The following is a 15645-nucleotide window of genomic DNA, read 5'->3' as shown; positions in this document are numbered from 1 at the left end:
GAAGAACTAAAGAGCTTCTTGATGAAGGTGAAAGAGGAGAGTGAAAATGTTGGTTTAAAGCTCAACATTCAGAAAACTAACATCATGGCATCCAGTCCCATCACTTCATGGCAAATAGATGGGGAAACTGAAAACAGTAGCTGACTTATTTTGCGGGGCTCCAAAATCACTGCAGATGGTGACTGCATCCAATGCTTACTCCTTGGAAGGAAAGTTATGACCAACCTAGACAGCATATTAAAAAGTTGAGGCAAATAAATTAGTAAACCTCAAAAAAAAAAAAATTAAAAGCAGTGACATTACTTTGCCAACAAAGGTCCGTCTAGTCAAGGCTATGGTTTTTCCAGTGGTCATGTATGGATGTGAGAGTTGAACTATAAAGAAAGCTGAGTGCCCAAGAATTAATGCTTTTGAACTGGTTTTGAAGAAGACTCTTGAGAGTCCCTTGGACTGAGGAGATCCAACCAGTCCATACTAAAGGAGATTAGTCCTGGGTTTTCATTGGAAGAACTGATGTTGAAGCTGAAACTCCAATACTTTGGTCACCTGATGCGAAGAGCTGACTCATTGGAAAAGACCCTGATGCTGGAAAAGATTGAGGGCAGAAGGAGAAGGGGACGACAGAGGATGAGATGGCTGGATGGCATCACCATTTCAATGGACATGGGGTTGGGTGATGGACAGGGAGTTGATGATGGATGCAGGACAGGCGTGCTGCGGTTCATGGATAACAAAGAGTCGGACACGACTGAGCAACTGAACTGAACTGAACTGAAAATCTTTAGGATATATCAAACTCAGTCTTACAAAATTACAGTAATCATAATAGCAACAATATAAATATGATAAAGAAAACACTGTGATCCTATTTGAAATCATGAAAGAAATACAGTCTGTCAGGAGTGCATATCCCAAGAAGAAAGAAGGAAAGCATAATTGTAGATTAATAAAATTAAAAGCACAGCCAGACTTTAATAATAATAAATATTGAAACTTGCTCTCTTTTATTTTTTTCCTTCAGTGGATATTTTCATTTCAGTTCATATCAGAATGTTATTTTAAAATTTTGCTTTTCTGTCACCATATTAACTCCAGGAATACATATGTAGCACATTTTGCTTTTGATCAAGAAGGCACTCGATCACACCTTTCTCACTGGTATGGAAATGGCCTATCTTTGAACAGTATGAGCTGAGTTTGGGAGTTTTTATTTTAAATAAACTTTTTGAACAGCTAAAAAATATACATATATATCCACCAGATTTTAATAATATTAAAAATGTTTTAAATGTTCCATTAAATTCAGTTAAGCTTCTGAATTAACTTTAAATAAACTTTATTGCTAAGTCACTTCAGTCGTGTCCAACTCTGTGTGACCCCAGAGACGGCAGCCCACCAGGCTCCCCAATCCCTGGGATTTTCCAGGCAAGAGTACTGGATTAGGGTGCTATTGCCTTCTCCAAAATAGAACTTTATATATACATATATATAGACATATGCACATATAATTTATATCATATGTAAGCTTTATATTATATGTACATATGTAATATATATACATGTATGTATGTGTGTGTATTAGTCACTCAGTCATGACTCTTTGTGACCCCATGGACTGTAGCCCTCCAGGCTCCTCTGTCCATGAAACTCTAGGCAAGAATACTGGCTGCTGCTGCTAAGTCACTTCAGTCGTGTCTGACTGTGTGTGACCCCATAGACGGCAGCCCACCAGGCTCCCCCATCCCTGGGATTCTCCAGGCAAGAACACTGGAGTGGGTTGCCATTTCCTTCTCCAATGCATGAAAGTGAAAAGTGAAAGTGAAGTCCCTCAGTCGTGTCCAACCCTCAGCGACCCCATGGACTGCAGCCTACCAGGCTCCTCCATCCATGGGATTTTCCAGGCAGGAGTACTAGAGTTGGGTGCCATTGCCTTCTCCAGGGTATCTTCCAGACCCAGGGATGGAAACTGGGGGTCCTACATTGCAGGAAGATTCTTTATTGTCTGAGCCACCAACGAAGCCTATACATGTATTATATATATTTTACATTTTTTATCTTTCAAAATCATAAGACCCAGAGCTACCTGAAATTCAGATAAATCATAGAAAATTTAGCCCCATAGTACAGTGAAAATATCTCAAAAATCCCACAAATTTCAATATTGTTTTTTACTTTTAAAAAAATCACCAATAAAATATATATTTTTTTTACTTCAGATGACTATTCTGCCATAAATATTCTTTTAACGATTCCTATCAGTTCTGACCCCATTATACTCCTCTTTCTTTTATAGCCACAAGTTAAGAAGCTATTTATATAGTTTTCTCAGGTGTTAATAGTTCCTCCAGCTGACATCAATGTGACAAGATGAACATTTATAATCCAGTTACCAGCTTTCTGGTCATTTACATTGTCAGTTTCATTCATCTTCCCATGAGCAAGTCAGTATGAAATAACATAGGCCTATCAGAGAAAAATGAACCCGTGGGATCCTCTTACTGCTGTCAGTTCCATTCAGCATAATTACTAGTTCATTATACATGGACTTTTGATATTTAGAATTTAGAAAAAAAATTAGGTATGATTATTACCAAGAAAAATGTCAATGTCTCAGAGCATATTATCATTTGGAAAATTTGATACATATCAGTGAGCATTAAAAAAAATGGTGACAAATTTGAATTTAAAGAAGTAGAAAAAATGGAAATTGCTATCCTCTTTGGGTTCTTGATTGGCTGTGTTTGAAAAGACAGAATAAGATTAATATGCATCTTAACATGGTTGGCCAAGTCCCAGCAAGACACTGAAAAGTCGACAGTAGGTAGGCAGGGAAACTGTGGCACTGAAAATCCTTAGCAAAGGCCCAAAATAAAGGAATGAAATAATTACTACAATGAATACACTGAAACACGTATAATGGAGTCTTGCAATAATCTTTTTAAACTAAATGGTCAATTGTATACTGGCTGAGGGGAAAACAAATATACACAAGCTTTGAAAGGAAAATAAGGAAAGAAACATGCTGCTGCTGCTGCTAAGTCACTTCAGTCGTGTCCGACTCTGTGTGACCCCATAGACGGCAGCCCACCAGGCTCCCCAATCCCTGGGATTCTCCAGGCAAGAACACTGGAGTGGGTTGCCATTTCCTTCTCCAATGCATGAAAATGAAAAGTGAAACTGAAGTCGCTCAGTTGTGTCTGACTCTTTGTGACCCCATGGACTTCAGCCTACCAGGCTCCTCCATCCATGGGATTCTCCAGGCAAGAGTACTGGAGTGGGTTGCCATTGCCTTCTCCGAAGAAACGTGAAGTACTGTCAATCCTGAGCTAAAATTCCTGATTAAAATATGCAAGTTTCCAGCTAAATTGCAGTGTGACTTGAAAACATGATTTGTCTTCCCTGGAAGCTGTAGACTGTATGAGGCCAGGAATCTGGTGAGGTCACACAAGGCCCATGAAATCCAGTGAAAAATAGAACAGTCAAGCAAAATCCCCTATTGAATGTAAACAGATGGAGAAAACAGTAACTTTGCATGCAAATACCTAGAGTTAGGTGCCTGCTTGGAATTCTATCAAACCATGAGCAAAAGGCAGAAAAGGTCCCAAGAAAGATAAATGAAATCTTAAAAGAAAATCAATAAATACTTGAAAGGAAAATATTTTTGAGCAATTTTGATGTGTATAGTGCTAAAGGCTTTCACATGTTACATAACTCAGTCCCAGAAATAATTTATATGAGGCTTTCAGTACATTTCCTAGGACATGGTAGGGCTCTTCAAGGCAGCAGTGGCCATAACTATGATTATTACCGTTCGGTTCAGTTCAGTCACTCAGTTGTGTCCAAGTCTTTGCCGCTTCATGGACTGCAGCATGCCAGGTCTCCCTGTCCATCACCAATTCCTGGTTTTACTCAAACTCATGCCATTTGAGTTGACAATGCCATCCAACCACTTCATCCTCTGTTTTCCCCTTCTCCTCCCACCTTCAATCTTACCCAGAATCAGGGTTTTTCAAATGAGTTGGTTCTTCGCATTAGGTAGCCAAAATACCGATGTTTCAGCTTCAACATCAGTCCTTCCAATGAGTATTCAGGACTGATTTCTTTTAGGATGGGCTGGTTGTATCTCCTCACAGTCCAATGGACTCTCAAGAGTCTTCTCCATCACCACAGTTCAAAAGTATCAATTCTTTGGCACTCAGCTTTCTTTATAGTCCAACTCTCACATCCATATATGATCACTGGAAACATCATAGCTTTGACTAGATGGACCTTTGTTGGCAAAGTAATGTTTCTGCTTTTTAATATGCTGTCCAGGCTGGTCGTAACTTTTCATCCAAGGAGTAAGCATCTTTTAATTTCATCGCTGCCGTGACCATCTGCAGTGATTTTGGAGCTCAAAAAATTAAAGTCTATCATTGTTTCCATTGTTTCCCCATCTATTTCCAAAGAACTGATGGGACCAGATGCCATGATCTTCGTTTTCTGAATGTTGAGCTTTAAGCCAACTTTTTCACTCTCCTCTTTCACTTTCATCAAGAGGCTCTTTAGTTCTTCTTAGCTTTCTTCCATTAGGGTGGTGTCATTTGCATATCTGAGGTTATTGATATTTACCCAGCAATCTTGATTCCAGCTTGTGCTTCATCCAGTCCAGTGTTTCGCAAGATGTGATCTGCATCTAAGTTAAATAAGCAGGGTGACAATACACAGCCTTGATGTACTCCTTTTCCTATTTGGAACCAGTCTGTTGTTCCATGTTCAGTTCTAACTGTTGCTTCCTGACCTGCATACAGATTTCTCAAAAGGCAGGTCAGGTGGTCTGGTATTCCCATCTCTTTCAGAATTTTCCACAGTTTATTGTGATCCACACAGTCAAAGGCTTTGGCAGAGTCAATAAAGCAGAAATATATGTTTTTCTGGAACTCTCTTGCCTTTTCCATGATCCAGCAGATGTTGGCAATGATCTCTGGTTCCTCTGCCTTTTCTAAAACCAGCTTGAACATCTGGAAGTTCAAGGTTCACGTACTGCTGAAGCCTGGCTTGGAGAATTTTGAGCATTACTTTACTAGCGTGTGAGATGAGTGCAATTGTACGGTAGTTTGAACATTCTTTGGCATTGCCTTTCTTTGGGATTGGAATGAAAACTGACCTTTTCCAGTCCTGTGGCCACTACTGAGTTTTCCAAATTTGCTGGTATATTGAGTGCGGCACTTTCACAGCATCATCTTTCAGGATTTGAAATAGCTCAACTGGAATTCCATCACCTCCACTAGCTTTGTTCGTAGTGATGCTTTCTAAGGCCCACTTGACTTCACATTCCAAGATGTCTGGCTCTAGGGGAGTGATCACACCATCGTGATTATCTTGGTCATGAAGTTCTTTTTTGTACAGTTCTTCTGTGTATTCTTGCCACCTCTTCTTAATATCTTCTGCTTCTGTTAGGTCCATACCATTTCTGTCCTTTATCGAGCCCATCTTTGCATGAAATGTTCCCTTGGTATCTCTAATTTTCTTGAAGAGATCTCTAGTCTTTCCCATTTTGTTGTTTTCCTCTATTTCTTTGCATTGATCGCTGAGGAAGGCTTTCTTATCTCTTCTTGCTATTCTTTGGAACTCTGCATTCAGATGCTTATATCTTTCCTTTTCTCCTTTGTTTTTCGCTTCTCTTCTTTTCACAGCTATTTGTAAGGCCTCCCCAGACAGCCACCCAGGACTGATATCCTTTAGAATGGACTGGTTGGATCTCCTTGTAGTCCAAGGGACCTTCAAGAGTCTTCTCCAACACCACAGTTCAAAAACATCAGTTCTTTGGCACTCAGCTTTCTTCACAGTCCAATTCTCACATCCATACATGACTACTGGAAAAACCATAGCCTTGACTAGACGGACTTTTGTTGGCAAAGTAATGTCTCTGCTTTTGAATATGCTATCTAGCTGGGTCATAACTTTCCTTCCAAGGAGTAAGCATCTTCTAATTTCATGGCTGCAGTCACCATCTGCAGTGATTTTGGTGCAAGGAGATCCAACCAGTCCATTCTAAAGGAGATTAGTCCTGAGTGTTCTTTGGAAGGAATGATGATAAAGCTGAAACTCCAGTATTTTGGCCACCTCATGTGAAGAGTTGACTCATTGGAAAAGACTCTGGTGCTGGGAGGGATTGGGGGCAGGAGGAAAAGGGGACAACAAAGGATGAGATGGCTGGATGGCATCACCGACTCGATGGACATAAGTCTGAGTGAACTCCGGGAGTTGGTGATGGACAGGGAGGCCTGGCGTGCTGCAATTCATGGGGTCGCAAAGAGTTGGACACGACTAAGCGACTGAAATGAACTGAACTGAACGGTCTAATAGTTTACCCTACTTTCTTTAATTTAAGTCTGATTTGGCAATAAGGAATTCATGATCTGAGCCACAGTCAGCTCTTGTTCTTGTTTTTGCTCACTGTATAGAGCTTCTCCACCTTTGACTGCAAAAAAATCAATCTGATTTTGGTGTTGACCATCTTTGATGTCCATGTGTAGAGTCTTCTCTTGTGTTGTTGGAAGAGGGTATTTGCTAGGACCTGTGCGTTCTCTCGGAGAAGGCAATGGCACCCTACTCCAGTACTTTTGCCTAGAAAATCCCATGGATGGAGGAGCGTGGTACGCTGCAGTCCATAGGGTTGCTAGAGTTGGACAAGCCTGAGTGACTTCACTTTCACTTTTCACTTTCATGCATTGGAGAAGGAAATGGCAACCCACTCCAGCGTTCTTGCCTGGAGAATCCCAGGGACAGGGAAGCCTGGTGGGCTGCCGTCTGTGGGGTTGCACAGAGTGGGACACGACTGAAGCGACTTAGTAGTAGTAGTAGTGCGTTCTCTTGGCAAAACTCTATTATCCTTTGCCCTGCTTTGTTCTATTAATCATGCTCATTTCTATTCTCTTTTCCTTGAGAGTCAATGATATTAAGTGAAGCAGAAAGTTGTGTGTCTGGAATGGGACTTGTATTTATTCAGTGCTCATAGTATGCCAGAGTTTTAGTGACTTAATGCATAGCAAATTAAAGTAATTTTGAGGTAACTTTATTTTCCTCGATTTATAGATGAGAATGCTGAAATTTTCTTTTTCCTCTTAAACTTTTTTCTCCTTTCCATACTCTCTTCCTTACTTTGGTCTTTACTTCTCCATTTATATATTTATCTGCTTTCTCTCAGGGAGTCTGAGAATAGTTAGCTAGTTTACCTACATAAACAGGTGTAAATCAAAATAAAATAAATGCTTGTATATACATAGAGAGAGAGAGACATATATATACACATGTACATATATACATATCTGTGTGTATACATTAATGAAGTGAATCTTAATAAAGAGAAATTGATAATGGAAAATATTGAAAGTTTGATTCAGATGAACAGACCAACGCATGACACTATTAAGAGAGTTGCAAATTGGTCTCTAAGCTTCCTTATATTCATCTAATATATAGAAGCAATCTTATAGGGGTCTTTGCACACTTAGAATAAAAACAAAATACTATAATAAAAATAGAAAATAAAAATATTTTCAGTTTCCTGAAACTCAACTGAAGAGAGAACAGAATTAAAACCATTTTCCTCCCTTCCCTTCTCTAAAGCCACCCTACCAAAGAAGAATAAAAGCAATGTAAAATCTGTCTTAAATGAAACAAGGAGATGTTTTTAACCATAAAACACCATATAAGAGGAAGAGTAAATGACTTAAAGAGGTCAAAACTTAAGGTCAAAACTAAGCAATGGGGACAATATCACTTTCCTGGCCAAACTCCAGAAAGACAGAAATTGCAGGCACAATTTAGAGGCAGAGAGGAGGAGAAATTGAAAGAGAACTGTTCAAACATCCGTTTCACAGCAATCAGGTCTTCACTCCCCTCATGGTGAGTGGGATTGGTGACTTGTCCTCCCTGTACCTGAAGCAGTAGGAACTATATGGAGAAACTGAGACAGAGAACCCTTGCCTTGAGAATAGAGGATGTGACTGAGGAAGAAATAGGAGATAAGGGTGCCTTAGTGAGTACAGGGTCTGGGGCAGAGTCTCTTTTGCCCTAACTGGCTCAGGACATCCCTAACCCGGCATTTGTTCATTAAGCAGAAGACTGAAGGACCCTTTCCTGGAAAACTGAACCACTCCAGAAAAGAATTCCATAGATACTGACAAGGGGAAAAAAAATTCAGTTCATAACATCACAATGAAATCACTGATCTACAAGCTTGTGTGTGTGCGTAGTTTCTCAGTCGTGTCCAACTCTTTATGACTTCATGGACTGTAGCCTGCCAGGCTACTTTTATGCAATTAATTTTTTATTGCCTCAATTACAATTATGATCAGTAAACTTTAGAGATGAAAGATAAAGAAAGACAAATAGAAACTAAAGCAACATTTAACTCAGAACAGAGACAACATGGGTTAAAATATAAATACTAACCATATATGTGCATATATATAGTTTTCATATAATATTATTCATGTATAACATACATAATATTAGAAAGATATTTTTCAAAGACATTGCATTCCTTTTAAAAAGGATCAAGGTCACATTAAAGAAAGAATATTCAAAGAACAAAAAATAGAGATAAAATCATATCAAAAATAGAAATTTCAATAGAATGAACAAAAGATGTTGGGAAAAGCTAATAATTTATTTTTTAATATTTCTATATAAAATAGAAGAGGGGATAAATGGAGGAGCAATCTATAAGTCCGAACAGCCCAGTTGCAGAAAGAAAAAACAGAAAATACTTGCAGAGAAGAGATAAAGACTATTTCTGTGCTCTAGATGAACATGACTCTCTAGAATATAATCCAAGGAACCAAAAGTTTCTCCCTGAGACACATTATCATGAAATTTCAAAACATCAAGGACAAAGAAAACATTATAAAAAATTTTCAGAGCAAATAAACAGAGCATGTATAAGAATGGGATATCGGAATTGCAAGAGATTTCTCAAAGGCAACTCTTCAAGCAAGAAAACAAAAAAGGAAATTATTTCAGCAAATATCCTCCTGCTGGAGAACACCATGGACAAAGGAGCCTGGAGGGTTACAGTGCATGGGGCTGCAAAGAGCTGACATGACTGAGCAACCAAGACTTTCACTTTTGCACCTTTTTTCTTCCTTCTGAAGTTTTACACAAACATGTATCATTAGTCAAAATTGTGGGTAGAACTGTGACATCTTCAAATTTTCAAAGTCTCTTAAAAGATACTTCCCATACAAATTTTCTTAAGCAGTTCCGAGACGATATTTTCCAGCAAAAATGAGTTAAGGAACTAAAATAGGAAAGACTCTTTAAAGCAGAGAGTTAGAGGGAATCCCCTAGCAAAGTGTTCTATAGAAGTAAACCACTTCAGAATGAACATGAAGTTGGAGGGTTCCTAGAAAGATATTTTTTTCAGAAATAGCAATAAATTACATGACAGATTTGACTAAATGGAAAATTATATGGACTGATATTATATAGACTCAGTAGGGAGCATGGTAAGTCTCAGATGCAAGCATCCCAACATTGACCTGTCATGCCCTAAACATTTAATTGATATACTATTCACTTTGATGCATTGGAGAAGGAAATGGCAACCCACTCCAGTGTTCTTGCCTGGAGAATCCCAGGGATGGGGGAGCCTGGTGGGCTGCCATCTTTGGGGTTGCACAGAGTTGGACACGGCTGAAGCGACTTAGCAGCAGCAGCAGGAGTTATTGTTAGTTACATCCTGAAAAGCAAGTTCTTCTTTCTTAAACAGGCTAAACAGCATAGAATGTGAGGTGGAAAACATTACTTCTCCCCATTTATTAGCATTATGAAAGACAGCTTTTTTCCAAGGAAAGCAAAATTTATGAAATTGTACAATGAGATGAGTGAAAAAATTTTATTTAACTATTTTATATAATGAAGAAATTTTCATTTCTAAATGAACAGCATTTATTCAGACACTTCCATTTCAGACTCACATTTGTCACTTTCCATAAATGCTGGCAGAAACCAAACTGCTTAGGGCTCTTTCAGGAAACAGCTTGTGATTTTTTTATAAATGTTTATTAAACCATTTCCATGAGCCTGGTATCTAGTGGTAGATTTGTTTTGAGCCCTCAGAAGCCTGTAGCTATCTGGGTCACTGCTCCTCTCTGGACTCTCTACCTCTTGACCATATGCTTTGAGAGTACCTCCCACAAGCTCATGCACAGAAGGAAATGCTCTGGAGTTGGCTGATGCTGTTGCACTGATAGTGCAGATCAAGAAAAATCATACAGGTCCCCAGGCCATGTATTTTTAACTTAAGTTACACCCTTTTGCTAATTGCACCAGAAACTATTCCCATGGAGGTATTAAACTGTGGTCTTCATTATAATCCAAAGAAGTTTAAAATAATTATTTTCCAGTGTCTACCTCTGTGTTAATACCTTACACCTTCCTATTCCTTTAAATAATTAAATATATCATTAGGGCTTCCCATGTGGCTCGGTGGTAAAGAATCCACCCGCCAATGCAGGAGACACAAGAGACGTGAGTTTGATCCCTGGGTTGGGAAGATTCCCTGGAGAAGAAAGTAGGAACCCATTCCAGTATTCTTGCCTGGAGAATCTCATATATCAGAAGAGCCTGGTAAGCTATAGTCCATGGGGTCACAAAGAGTCAGACACAACTGAACATACACACACAAGGATTTTTTAAATCAGATTGATTTCAAGCATATGGAAATCAGAGATGTGAATTAAAAGTGAAGATAAGATGCCTCTGTCTTAAACAATTTTTGAAGACTCTTCCAAATGGATTATTATGTCCCCTCCAAGAAGACCCCTGAGGTCATCTGATTTTGTACCAAATGGTCTGCATGCCTAGGGTGGATGACATTTAAGCCATATTTAAGTTACCTCGTAGGCTGGGATGAAATTTTACTTTAAAAAAGCAAAATTCTTATGGCTCATATTTAGGTCTCACAAAAATAGTGTAAGAAAGAAGATTTTACTTCTACTTTAGGAAATGTTTCAAGAAATCTCTGCATAAGGAAACCAAAGGAAAATTAGAACTTGCTACATTTATGCAAGTTGGTATTTGCTGAGCATTTCCTGATATTCGACATTTTTCTCTTATGTTTATCCCTAGCTTAGGGAAAAGCAGACTAAAGACAGTAGGCAAGAAGAATCACGACGCAGCCCAACCAGAGCACCAAAATCTACTATAACCTATCTGCCACTGGTGAGATGCCCAAGCTTGCAACAAATATACTCTGAAGCCCACTTTGGAGAATTTAGGAAATTTAACATTTGCACAACTAACCTCATTCAAGTGAAGTCCTGAAACCAAAGTTAACTTTAAGCAACATCAGTTAAATGAGTATGTTTATTTTAAAACAGGAATGAAAATCTACAATATTTCCCCTGAAATCAGACAAAAGTCTTAATGGTTGCTAGAGCTTTTCAAACATCTTTCAAGTACATTTTTAAAGCCTCAAGTCTCTTACAATAAATGTTTCCATCTCATTGGAACAAATTTTTCAACTTGTTTATAATTTTTCTACCCTAGGCATAAGCTAACATTTAGCAAGGACTCCAGAGAAAAGTAAGGTCCCTTTATTATCCTAAGAATCTTTCTTAATATCAAAATACATATCACTTGGAGTGGAGTGGAGTAGGGAGAACAGTAAAGCAGTCCTGTCATGTAGGAAAATTTGTCATGTTAATTTGTGGAAACCTGAAGTTTCCAATTATAGTTTGCATGACAGTTGGATGAAACAATATTTTTGGACTCTCAAAATTTATTCTTGTCTACCTTTTGTTCATGTCCAGTAAGAGTTAAGATGCCTTTTGAACCCTGGAATTATCTTTAAAATATTTGTCCACGACAAAGGCTTTACTGTGGACAGACTGCATTATTCACAAAGGCCTAGTTTTGACATATGGTTCTCTGCATGAGTTCAGCTGCTGGCTGGCTCTCAATCTGTGAGCTTTACTGCCAGCTAGAATCAATATCATTTTGTAATAGGGGCACAGCTATTATTCTTTTGTAGAAACAGACATTTGTCTCTGGCTTCCGAAGTCATCCATGGTCTGTTCCACACGTTTAGATACTTAATAAAAAAACAGTATCTTATATTCCTTCACATGTCTGTATATTTGATCTCCCAAAGAAATTCACTAAGTCAGGAATTATGTTTTACATATTTTTGAATGTATCATAGTTTTACAATAGTACTAGATACATTGGTGGGACTTCCCTGGTGGCTCAGTGGTAAGGAATCCACCTGCCAATGCAGGAGACACATGCTCGATCCCTGGGTTGGGAAGATATGAAGAAGTGGCTACCCACTCCAGTATTCTTGCCTGCGAAATCTCACGGACAGAGACAATTTAGTAACTAAACAAGTTATAATGGTAAGTGCTTCCAGTTGTTGAATTGAAAACTATATATAGATACTAGCTACAAAATGTGTTTTACATTTTGTTTCTATAATTTAATGGGAAAACCCATAGTAAAATATAAATATTTATGAGTTGCGCAACCTTAAATTTTTTCAGGGTATTAAATCTTTGGGAAGCCTAAGCAGAAAGTGCAGCTTAGCAGCATCACAAGTTAAAGTAAGTATGTCCCAGAGAAAGGTGGATGCATACTGTTGTCAGTGCTACCACAGGATGTGAGAGGTAGGAGATAAATATAGAAACTTCCAGGCCATCTCACTCCTTTTTTTTTTTTTTTTTAACTTAGTAGCAGATTCATTGCAAACTGAGATCCCCTCTAAAGAAATTGAACCAGACAGCTGAGGGAGCAGAATGTAAATAACTCACTGTCCTAATGAAGCAAAGAAAACCATGGCAGAATTGATTACCTAAGATGTAGTTTATGCAGTTATCAGAACAGAAAAAAAATAAGAAAAACAAAGTAGGGCAAAACATAAAAGTTATTCTTGACTAAGAATAAATGTTTTCACAATTGTATGCAAGATCTTTTTCTTGCTTTTTGATTCTTTATTGCAACTGTCTTTTCTTGTTTCATTTTTGTAATAGCTTCTTTTAATTTTCTAAGAGTATCACTTATGTTTCTTTCTTCTTTCTGTTTTTCCCATGCTCTGTCACTGTTGCCTCCTATTCACGCTAATCTTCATCTTTCATGATAGAGATTTTCTTGGATGATTCATGGATTTCTGTTCCTATTTAAAGTAAAGCAGGCAAAAGCTCAGTGAGTGTTTTGTGCACATAGAGAGGAAAAACAGATAGCTAAGTGCTGGACTTCTTTAAAAATCATTCTTCAATGCTATTATCTGTATGCCGATCTTTTCTCCCAGCCTTCCCATTTCTCCACAGACAAATCTCAGTCCTTTCCAGGACTGATGCCAGAACTCTCCGAACCAAATGGATAAAGGGGCAGAGCTCTTCCCATTCAAGGTTCAGATTTTCACACAGTCTGCTGTCTTCGCTATGGCAACTCACCCCTGATCAACTCTTCTTGGGACCTGGGCCACAGAGGTTATGAAGATTTACTCTTCATTGAGTAACATTCCCCTCTCCTTCAGGGTGAGGAGGAGAACTCCCTTGGACAGATATCTGGACATCTTCTTGGTTCTTATACAAATGATGTTACATAAGAAAAATTCATGACAGAATCAAACCATTATGCATTTACTGATTTCTCTGTTCAGTTACTTCCTTTTTTTACTTGTTTACTTAGTTATTTGATCTCTCACTATCACTTTAAATTTTATTCATTGATACATCCCCCACCCTAAGGTGAACATTTCCAGTTGACCTCCATACACCCTGGGGATACTTTCAGACTCATAATCCCCTTTAACTCATAAACTGACTCAGATTGTAATTAGTATGCTCAATCCTAAGAAGTCTTCAGGCCCTATATTTAATTCAGAAATCTTTTCCTCTCCTTTTTTCTTCTCTCTTCTTTAGAAAATAGAAGCTCCTAGTGCAGGAATAAGTATGCATTCAGTTTTCCTTTTATCCATGCCTACCTTTTTATTATCTTTCCAGCTTGCTTAGGTTAGTTTTTATCCTCTTATGTTAAAGATTGAGGAAAGGGCACATTTTCATAAAGAATGTCATTACTCTGTGAATTGGGGATCTCTAGATTACAGATGCATAAGGCTCACGCTCTCTGGGACACCTCTGTGGAATTCTGGGAAATTCTCACATGTTAACGAAATTCCAGTTCAGCTCCTTAACATAGGAAATGTGTGTTTTACTTTACATAGGCATCACCCCTCAAACTCTGCTTCTTACCTCACAGAGACATCACTCCTGAGATCCACTTGCCCTTAAGCAGAAGACCTCTTGGGATAGAATTAAACAGCCCTGAACTAGCTTTCTCACTTTGCCCATACAAATCCATGAACAACATGGTAATCTATATTCTGTTGCCTTGGGTCATTTTATCTTCCTCAATCAAGAATCAGACATCAGCCATTTTTGTTCCCCAGATAAGGAATACATTTCAGTATCTCTAAGTGGTTCAGGGAAACCCTCATCACTAAGGTTAAAGGAAAGAAGAACAACATGCAAAAACTCCCTCAAGAAGCTAGTAGAAAAATGTTCATTCCCCACTCTCCAAACAAATAAGAGAATTGATCAAGGGACAAATTCCTCCCTATTGCTGTTATAAATAATGTCTTTTGTCATCTTGAATCTAACTATGAAATTTCACATTTACCATATAACTGTGTCTTATTAGAAACTTGGATGTAAAACTATTCCATTATACAAACTCTTTATGCCCTACCAGCAGAGGTATTTGATGCCTCTACTTCTGGAGCACATCTGTATTTTGACATATTTATCACCATCTTCTGTTGAGTCTCCTCATAGCCTCATGGATAATTAGGTAAAGAATGGAAAAAAATGAATAAACAAATGGGTGAGTGGATGGTTGAATGGATTATAATGAATAATATGTGATAAAAGTCACTACTGGAAATCTGCTGACACTCTTAAAAATCTAGTCCCCGCGTCTAGTCCCCTTAATTGAGCTGGATCTGCAGTTTTAGTATTATTTATTTAGTATATAAATAAAATATTTATTTGTTTAACTTCCCTTCTCCACTCAAACTTTATCTTTCTCAGTCCTCAACTAGTCAAATAATAGGACAAGGCTCCCAGTAGCATGCTTACTGATAAAATACATTTAAGTCCATTAAGAACAAAATACTGAATGCTGAAAACTTCAGACATTTGGTGAAATATGGAAAAAGAACGATTTTTGGTCAGAGGCTTTGGAGTATTCCAATATGCTCCCCTTCCTCTTTCTTTTTGGTTCCAAGAGTAATGAGGAGGCTTGATATTTGAGACTCAAGGTACATGGGTTTTCTAAACATCATTCTCAGTTATGGAAAAAAGTACATTTTATAGATTCACCTTAAAGGATAATTATTAAATGAGAGACATTGTTCTAAACTCTTGGGATACAAAGATGAGAGATACCCACACAGCAATACAGGACACGCCTTAATAATGGCAAGGAAAGAGTGAAGTGGGACCACCAAAAATAAATAAATAAATAACTCTCTCTCTCCCCAAAAGAAATAGGGCAGACTTCATAGAGGAAGTGATATTTTATCCAAAATTTAGAAGAATAAGAATTCAAACAGGGGTTTGGAGAAAGCAAAAAAAAGAGAGAGAGAGAAGAGCATTA

This window comes from Bos javanicus, chromosome 6 (assembly GCF_032452875.1).
Source record: "Bos javanicus breed banteng chromosome 6, ARS-OSU_banteng_1.0, whole genome shotgun sequence".
NCBI classification, from domain to species: Eukaryota; Metazoa; Chordata; class Mammalia; order Artiodactyla; family Bovidae; genus Bos; species Bos javanicus.
This window is presented reverse-complemented; position numbering follows the sequence as displayed.